Source organism: Calonectris borealis, chromosome 7 (assembly GCF_964195595.1).
Source record: "Calonectris borealis chromosome 7, bCalBor7.hap1.2, whole genome shotgun sequence".
NCBI lineage: Eukaryota > Metazoa > Chordata > Aves > Procellariiformes > Procellariidae > Calonectris > Calonectris borealis.
In genome coordinates, this window is record NC_134318.1 from 16,120,407 (window position 1) to 16,129,100 (window position 8,694).

At 38.0% G+C, this 8,694-nt stretch overlaps 1 long non-coding RNA gene across 3 annotated transcripts in view; it reads left to right on the forward strand.

Moving 5' to 3' along the window:
- LOC142084164 (uncharacterized) overlaps nt 1-8,048 on the forward strand; it is a 63,589-nt gene extending 55,541 nt beyond the window's left edge. Inside the window, exons 5-7 of one of the 3 annotated variants that reach the window (XR_012674267.1) lie at nt 5,844-5,985; nt 7,725-7,772; nt 7,891-8,048. This is a non-coding gene — a long non-coding RNA (uncharacterized LOC142084164). Of the gene's footprint in view, nt 1-5,843; nt 6,805-7,724; nt 7,773-7,890 lie in introns of those variants that run through there. The other 2 variants (XR_012674269.1, XR_012674268.1) reach the window with 2 other exon arrangements.
- Nucleotides 8,049-8,694: the final 646 nt, after the last annotated feature.

The following is an 8,694-nucleotide window of genomic DNA, read 5'->3' on the forward strand; positions in this document are numbered from 1 at the left end:
ATTAATTCAAAGGGAAGCCAAAAATAATCTTTTTGAGAGTTTCAGAAAAGCATTAACTCCTGACGTCCCCTGTCTGGAAGAAAACTATTACTTCTAATTCTGGTGCTATCATCATCTTTTTTGTCAGTTAGATTCCTGAACATTGGTAATAAATTTCAAATATTTTTCCAGTCCCTCTGTCTATCTTTTTTGAAGTGCAGGAAAACCTGGTGAATAAGCACTGCTAGAAGTCCTAACAAGCTGGTTCGTTAATAAGAGGGATAAGGTAATATCCGAATAGGAAGCCCAGTCCCAGTGCAGGCAAAGAGATTTCCTTGAGGTATTTTCTATAAAATCTTGATTCTAGAATTATGAAAACTTCCTCACAAGAAATTCAACACTGAAAATTCACTGCTCAAGACCAAAAAATACTTTTAACCCACCGATGCATACAAATGAGGCTTATACAACACTAGCAACAGGACAGAGGAATATTTACTTATTTCCTTATTTCTAAGACTGGGGTGACAGTTCTAATGTGAGCGATGCTGTGTGCTCAGTATCACAAACACATCACGCAGTGCAAGAACCGGCACCGTAGCAGAGACATGAAATCACCTCCAGTAAAAGGAGCATATAGAAAGTAGAGTATATATAAACAGTATGGACGTGTAAAGTGTGAAATTGGAAAAGGGAAAGATGGGGTATTTCGAGTTGTAATTATTTATTTCCTTGTCTTAAACAAGCGTGTTAATCTTTATATGCTTTGCTCTACAAATCCGGGCCCACACTGCATGCTAGAATGTACACAGTCGTGTTTAACAAAGCACATGAATAATTGCGACAGACATTGCCACTTAAATGTCTGAAACTTTGCATGCAACTATACCTCAGCAGAGGTCAGCATCCTGACTGCTCTGCATTTGAAAGAAAAAGTTAGTATTTATGCTGCAGACTCTCTAAAATTCTTTGGCATGAGTTCACAGGAGCAGTCTTCTCCATTCTCAGACAAAAGGGGAAAAAATCCTGTAATATAAAAATTTGACTTCTCTGTAGATAAGAGAAATGCAAAACAAGGCTTTGTATTTCGAAAAAAGAGGAGGATTCCTTCATAAAATAATTTAGAATTTGCATCACTAATTAACTAGAAATGTTTTTCACAATTATAAAAGTCACTTTAAGAAGTTAAGAAAAGCCGCTGTAAGAAATTTAAGTAGAAGCAAGATCATTTTCTCCCTGATTCAAACCTAAAAGCTGATGAAACTAAATTCTGTCCATCAAAAGTGCTAGTTTTTAGTACAGAGCATACTTCTATATTAAGGACAACACGTAAGGGTAGTTTTAAGTGACACCAGTGGATCTGACATACTTTCATGTTTTACTTAGAAAACAAGTATTTCAAGTGAAAAAACTTTACAATACTGTAGGAACTTAGATGGTAAAAGAAAAAAAAAATTACAAACTTGATTTAGCCATGTAACAAGATTCACACAATGCTGCTGATCTTGAAATTACTGGGATTTTGTAAAGTGGTTTGTGTCACTCTCTAACTCCATTTCGAGGACTGAAAGAGATGAGAGGTATGCAACAGACTGCCCAGGTCACAACCACACTCTCCATATAAATCTTTGGAGGCTGATTTTGAAGGAGACCTTTGAAGTGGAAACGTAGCACCCACTTCTCTGAGCTGTGTTCATTCCTTTAAGCCCTAGTAAGTTAAAACCAGATTCAATAAAACTTGCCATCTGGCAAGTATGCTGCAGGAGGAAGAGGTTCTGATCCTGGCCAAAGTTCCTTGTGTCCTGGGGAAAAAAAAAAAAAAAAAAAATCAATTTCCAAGGACTTGTGCAAGCTTCCTATGGAAGCCAGATGGAGTTTTTATTGAATCTGCCATTTAAATAAAGAGGAATTGAGATGGTTACGCTCAAAACTGATGGTTGAAGTGCTTTTGCTTAGGAATTAAAAGCAGAGAAACATTTCGCGTTACAACCTTGAAATACACCATGAGAAGGCTGTGCTCTGTAACATACATCAGTAACAAAATATATGGAGAGAGAGAGTGTTATTGAAACATTGAAATATTTCGTAATCTTGGAACTTTTTTTTTTCGAGTATGCTTCAGCTCTCCTCTATTCTACACTCAGTGCAGAAAACATGGATGAGCAGTATTACGTGATAATAGCATATCAGTAACATACAGAAGAGAAAAGTGATCACGTTTAAGCGGATGTAATGCTACTGACTAATAGCTCCTACAGGAAATAGATACAGTTATGACAGCAGTTTTCCAGTTCAGGGAGAGAAAGCAGATAAAATGAGAGTGGAGAAATGAGATTATATATATTTTGAAGCCTTGATGATTGCCTTTTGACATAAGGCAATTTTTCATGTGGCTTTTTTCAGTCATGAACGATTAGGTAAATAATGCCTTTTTTGATACAAATTGATTTTTTTGTACTAAATTTGTTGTAGAAAACTTAACACGTTTTTAGTGCTTTTTATGCTTGCCACTATAGACTTGAGTAGCATAGGTGGACTACTCTTGATGAAAACTATTAAACTGACTATAGCAACATTATACTCTTATCATCAACCACGATGAGGAAAACCATAATGTAACTTTTTAGTCACAAAATGAAGTGGTGTGAAATTTTTTTACCAGTAAAGAGGAAGACTTCACTGTGAAAGACAGTCTCCCAAACAAGATGCAACCATCTTTCAAGGTAAAATTGCAGACTGCAGAAAACATGTTTGAAAGCAAATTATCCCAGTCAAAATATTTGCTCTGAGAAAGGACGTGCTTAGATAACTGGGAAACCATCTCAGCTCTATGTGGATCACTTGCAGAGTTCTCAAAGCACATGGGAGACGGTGAGAAGAGAGGACAACCAGCACACGGCGGGGCCACTGCTCAGGAGCCTCCTGTCACCCTGGTCCACAAGGCAAAGGCCTCATCCACAACATCCTCTTCTGAAGGGAAGCCGCTGCAGGTTGCAGCAGCCAGTGAACTGCTGGTCAGTGAAACGCAGCAGCTAGCTTGCTCTTGAACCTGGGATTGAGAACCCAAGTGAAGCAGTGCACTGTTCAAGTTCAAGGCCCGCCACCTAGCCAAACCATTTGCCCCAGCTAAGCAAGCAGGTGTCTTACGTAGCTCATAGTGAAAATTCAGAGCTTAAATGACTGCTGCTTGGTTTAAGTTACACCATGTATTTGAACTAAAGGCCCAGTGTTGATTTAAAGTCTTCAAATGACTGAAATCTAACATATCTCTTTAAAGTTATTTTGGGTTTCATTACTCATGTCATCCTAAAAATGTCATTCTAGCCTACGTGTTTGCTACCGTCCAGCTTCTTTTCACCAGATCATGTTTTAAGTTACACTTTTTTCCACTAGATTAAAACCCTCACAAATTTCATGGTGTCTGCTGGATGAACGTGCATTTAAAAACATAAGCACTGGGTTGTGTTTTTAAGAAAACATTAAAAAAAAAAAAATCAGCAAAATGGAAATGGAATGAGGCTTGGTTTTCATTCAGCAAGTAATACACACCTATATAACCCACGTCTCACAAAAGTTGCTCAGAGCTCCCCAGCATTTTGGAGGACAACACGACGATTTATTAAGAATAAAACAGACCTCACGCAATCAAAATCCTTAATCAAGAATCGACATGCCTGTCCAAGAAAAGGGGTATGCTTTTAATGGAATGATAGCCCTATCATTGTAACATACAGGATTTAATGATACAACAGATGAACATGGGAGTCTGCTGTTAATAATCCCCCATTTGGTGCACAGCATCAGATTTCAACAAGCAATTATCTGGCAAGGTTAGTTTTGTGTTCCTGAAATAATTATCTTTACTTTTGATGAGTAGTATTATGTTCCATTACTAGTATTAATATACCCAATGTTCGACTCATCAGAGAACAAGAGCAGCAATGCACTTGTATATTTTAAATTAAAGGACTTGCCCACTTAATGCCCTTCTAGCCCCTACAGAATTAAGAAATAAACTCACCCTCATAAACCACAAAGTCAGTAATTTAGAAAACACACTGTCACTTAATGAAAAGGTAGCATGAAATGGCATAGCTGGAAACAACGCTATGTGGATTGAACACCCTGCAAGGTAGTCAAGACAATATCCACCATTTAACGCAGGCTGATCCATCCCATAAGAATAAAAATGTTTTTGCCAGCATTTAGATGAATGTCTCTTCAGTCAGAGACGGTTTAACAGAAAGAACAATCTCCACATTATGCAGGGAATTGCTCCAACCTTTCCTTCGGTTCAGCAGCAGGATTTTAAATGAGGAACTCCTCACTGCCCTGCAGGAGTTGCACTGGGACTCATTTAAAAGATAATCACAGAAGAAGAACTATTTGCAATCGACCTGGCTGCACATCACCAGAGATAACCACTCAGAGAACTAATATTCACCAGGGCAAAACACAACCATGGTTTAAACAACGCACGCTGAAAAGCTGTGTGAACATCTCTGAGAGGGACCCATCAACAAGGGCGGGCTCTGGAGCCCAGCTCCCACCCGCCCTTCAGGGCCGCGCACAACTGGCCGTTTCCTTTCTTAAGCCAGGGTGGGGGTTTCGGTGTCAGAAACTGCAGGCTGGGGAAGAGCTGGTGCCAGGCAGCACGGCTCGCTCACCACCTCTCTCCGAGTCCTCGGCTGACCGCGGGGTCACGGCACCAGGCGCCCTGTGCCAGGCGGTGACGCGGCACCGGTGGTGGAGGGAGCCCAGGCCCAGGTCCCTAGCCAGGCAGCAGGGTAAGGCAGCCCCCCCGACCGCGCTAGGTGTACAACCGCCGCTCAGCGGGGGCTGTTCCTTGCACAAATACAATTATTAAAAATTTCTCCTGGTTTTATACAGAGAAGTCCAGTCAAATTCTGCCATCAGCTCACCGAGTTTAGGCTGCAGCATTAGTGCCCCAGGTGTAACTCCTACTGCATCTGAGAGTCCCTGAACAATGACAAACAGAAGAACTGGCATACACTTAATTAACTAGCCAGCCACTATTGCAGCTCAGCAGCATGACGTTATTTATTTTTAGGTGTGTTATTTTTAAGCTGATAATTACAGGAATTGTAACAGATGTGATATGAACCAGAGAACATAAGAAACTGTATTAAAGTGAAAATGCAATTAATTCCTGTTTTAAAAAGCTGCTCCTCTGGACCCTAGGTTAGAGTGGACTGGGGAAAGATCACTGTAGAGCTTCATACCAGAATTTTCTGAAAGTATGCTCAAACTTTATGGAGCTGGATAACTGCTAAGTTTCACCTGTTGCGTACGTTTAAATGTAGCACAATTTTAGAGAATGACAGAATGAATTCCAATAGCAGCAGTATCAGTGGAATACATGTGTTTTACAGAATATGATACTTCCAGAGGGAGCAGGTCCTTACAAACTGATGGTAAGCAGAAGCAATACTTAACTAGAATATGTTCCAGATCTGTTAAACTGGTCTGCTTAAGTTAATTGTCTCTCTTGTGATTTTCCTCACCAGATTCCCATGCTCATATTGAAAATAACCGTGAATTTTAGACTGAAAACACAGAAATTAAGTAGATACAAATATTAGATAAAAAAGCTCAGTTGACCACCTGTATTAACCTGCTAGTAAGAAAAATGAGAATTAATTCCACAAGACATTAATGAGATAGACCTGGTAAAGCCAAAAGATAGATCAGAGAAAAATAAAGTTTGCTTCCTATAGCAGGCATTTTGAACATAAATTTTAAAAAAGTCAAGATCAAAGATAGACCCTAAATTTGTCAAAAAGAAAATATTTCAGTTGGATTTGTAAGAACCGGCAAGATTTTCATTTTTGTCTCAACTCTAGAATGGAAAATCTGTGCAGCACGGGATCTACCAGAGAATGGGACAACGCTTCTACTGAAGTTCTACTACCAGTTCACTAATGCCCAGTTCAGACCGAGGTCAAACCTGTGCCTACACTTTCCTTTCAGAGCCTGTACTTCTACGTAAGTTTTAGAAACTCACTTTTGAACTTCTGTAAGTGCAAAAAAAGGCTAGAAGCTTCCTTTCTCCTGCTTTCTTATGGTTTTGGCTGGGTTTTTTTTTGTTTGGTCTTTTTTTTTTTTACTTCAGCAAGAAGGCAAGTTTTTGATGCTTCATTGTTCTAAATACCATTGTTCTTTAAGTTACTAAAACTTAAAGCATCCCTCATAGAGACTAACGTGCATGGAAAGCTTCTGTAAGAGATTGCAGGGATTTCTGAAAACTCTTCAGATGCTGATTCTGTCACTCCTTATTTGTGTGATTCAATACTCCTTCATTTTGAAAGCATGGCTTCATTGGTTGAGAATAACTGGATATAATTTTGCTCTGTGTGAGTACAGAGCTGAAATATAAGACAAGGAAACTGCCTGACTATTGTATTGCAGCACAAATTACATTAATAAATGTTTAATAGAATTTATTTACATCTGGGTCAAATTCAAGGTGTTTACAAGGCAGCATAAAAAAAATGAAGATGACATAATGTTTCATTTTTATATTCACTCCAATTCAGCTCTGTACAAACACAATTTCTCATGTTCCATACTTCTATATTTCCAATGACCTCTCTGTATTTTGCTTTGACAACTAATCCTGAGTTTACAAGCATCAGAGAAATGATCTTACAAAGAGAGCCCATGCTAAAAGCTGCAAAGCTTGAGGGTTTGTTTGGGCTTGCTTACAGCAAGTGACAGGTAAAAATCTTCAGTTAAAACCTGTGAAGGTAGAGAGAGTGTGTGCGCATACATACTTATGTATATATCAAGATTAAAACAAGATCCCCCCCCCAAAAAAAATCAGTTGGATTATGAATTTGTGAAAATATATACGCATATACACACAGAGCTGTATTTTCAGCCATTTCTCTTCTTTAAATAGTTCGGCTAGAACAACCATTAGGACTAGCTGGAGGTCATTCAGTCCGTTTATACAGAAGCAAAAGCAAACAGTTACACTACAATGTCTGTATATAAGAGGCTTTCTATACATCTCAGCTCAACAGTCATCTGCAGGATCATAAAACCCATGGTTGTAAACATAAAAGAAATATTGATCCACAAATCCATAATGTCAAGACATTATTTCTTGTATTACCTGATCCTGAAGTAGCATCTATATAAGTGTCTAACAATTATACAAACAATAAAAGAGACAAGATTAAAGATAGGCTCAAACTGTGTCCCCATGCATAAACTATGTGGCCTTTTCCAACTTTAATATGGAAGGTTAATTGGAAATATTTTAAACAATGACGTTTTCATTTTTGCATGAGATAATGCAAATCACATTTTTGTAACTAAATAGCACCTTATTCAATGTGAATCTGCCTAAAGCAAAAGGAACATTAAGAATAAAAGACATTTAATTTTAAAAATAGTAGCTCAATCTTTGGAGATAGATAAAGGTTTCAGCAGTTTCAGCATCAGAAACCAGGAACCATCTCTAAAGAGATTGCTATAAGTACTTCCCTATCACTGGAAACATCTTGTACAATCCTATGTACCATTTTTATTATTTTTTAAAGGTAAATTGGAATAATAACGGTTCATAACTTGTATTCTTTCGACCTATTGGCCCCCAGCAGGAACTGGATAGGGCTGGGGGCTAACCTAGCACTGCTGAAGACATACAAATACGAGATTCAAGTAACCAAAGGTTCATTTTACATTTTAAATGGTCCTCTCTTTTCTGCATTATATAGGTTTGTAGAAAGGGGATGAGATTATCAAGAAGAAAGGCAAAACTAAGAGTAAGTGTTGCAATACCATCTTTATAAAACTCCCAGCGCTGTCGTAGACAGGCTCTGCAACCACAGGGTCACCCTAATCTACCATTTCTTTTTAGTAATTTTCTTTTGCTTTCACCAGTTTCAATGAACCCCGACAACCCAACACATTTGAGGTTTGTTCATGGTATTTCTGGCAAGTGCATTATAAGACAAGAGATACCAAGACAAGAAGGTAGACTCAGTCTGCTGTTTTATTTCTAATTTTTAAAATAAAGACCTATTTTTCTATTCACCCTCCATCTGAACTCTCTATGTGCCTTCTAGAATGCATTTATGTATTACGTATATGCAGAGATTGTGACACATGAGAAGCTAGAGAAGACCGGTGATGTATGTATCACTGTTCTGTGCTAAACTGACACATTAGTTGTAAATTTCAAACTCATAAAATCCTCAATTAATAATGCAGTGACATACAAATGCTCTAAATTCTTGTTATACTTCAATTAGCTTTCACATATATTTACACCAAAAACGCTGAGCTCATATGCAGGGTAAACATTATAGCAGTGATTTGGAGAACAAGGTACTGACAACTGAATATATTTAAATTTCACAAAAAATAAAATGAAAATAAATCACAAGACACTCTCATCTGTGGAAATGGTTCAGCATACTTGATGAAAGGATCCTCGAAGGTAAAGACAAATAAACTTAAATTCGTTATCTTAGCCAAAGGATATCAGTATCACAATGCATTTCCTACACTAAGATAAGGATTTAGATCACTGCGCTGCTTCCTTAAAGTACTAAATTTTCACAATCCCAAGTCATGAAAATGAATGAAAAAAACTAACTGTTGATTTACGACAAAGATTTGTATATGCACAAACTCCTGCGTTCCATTACTACTTTAGCTCAAGTTTCCCCATTTCCTTTCCTC